Consider the following 1115-nt stretch of genomic DNA (forward strand, 5'->3'; position numbering starts at 1 on the left):
AAGCATTACACTTTTTTCTGACAGACCTGATGTCAGGCACAGTGCACATTTAGGTTGGGAACTGTTTCCCACACTTCTTGGGCCAGAAGAGTTAATGGCTAGCATGGTGTGGTCATTGTTAATGATGATGTGCGCACTATTTCCTAATTGGGCCATTTCCTAATTAAGAAAAGCGTTACACTTTTTTCTGACACACCTGATGTCAGGCACACTGCGCATTTGGGTGGGGAATTATTTCCCACACTTTGGTTTGTAGTGTCTGCTTTTTTCATTACAACACTTTGTAGTGTCCGCTTTGATGATTACAAAATTGTGTAGTGTCCGCTTTATTGATTAGAAAATTGTGTAGTGTCCGCTTTTTTCATTACAACACTTTGTAGTGTCCGCTTTATTGATTAGAAAATTGTGTAGTGTCCGCTTTTTTTCATGACAACACTGTGTAATGTCCGCTCTTTTCATTAAAACACTGTGTAATGTCCGCTTTTTTCATTAAAACACTTTGTAGTGTCCGCTTTGTTCATTAGAAAATTGTGTAGTGTTCGCTTTTTTCATTACAACACTGTGTAGTGTCCGCTTTATTCATTAGAAAATTGTGTTGTGTCCGCTTTTTTCATTAAAACACCTTGTAGTGTCCGCTTTTTTCATAAAACACTTTGTTGTGTCCGCTTTATTCATTAGAAAATTGTGTAGTGTCCGATTTTTTCATTAAAACACTTTGTAGTGTCCGCTTTGATGATTAGAAAATTGTGTAGTGTCTGCTTTTTTCATTACAACACTTTGTAGTGTTCACTTTATTCATTAGAAGATTGTGTAGTGTCCGCTTTTTTCATTACAATTCTGTGTAGTATCCCCTTTTTTCATTAGAAAACTCTGCAGTATTCGCTTTTTTCATTAGAAATGTGTGCAGTGTCTGCTTTTTTCATCAGAAAACTTTGTGGTCTGCCTTTCTGATATATTGTCACTCCAGTAAAACAGCTCTTCATCATCTGGAATTCATACATCAGTTGTGTTTTGACTGAGCATCAAGTGTCCTAACTTTCCCCTTGAACAGCTTCTGACAGTAGCCCCAACAGCTGGCAAATCAATCACTGAGATCTTCTTGAAGGAGATCATTT

This window comes from Laccaria bicolor, genomic scaffold (genome assembly GCF_000143565.1).
Source record: "Laccaria bicolor S238N-H82 LACBIscaffold_49 genomic scaffold, whole genome shotgun sequence".
Taxonomy (NCBI): domain Eukaryota; kingdom Fungi; phylum Basidiomycota; class Agaricomycetes; order Agaricales; family Hydnangiaceae; genus Laccaria; species Laccaria bicolor.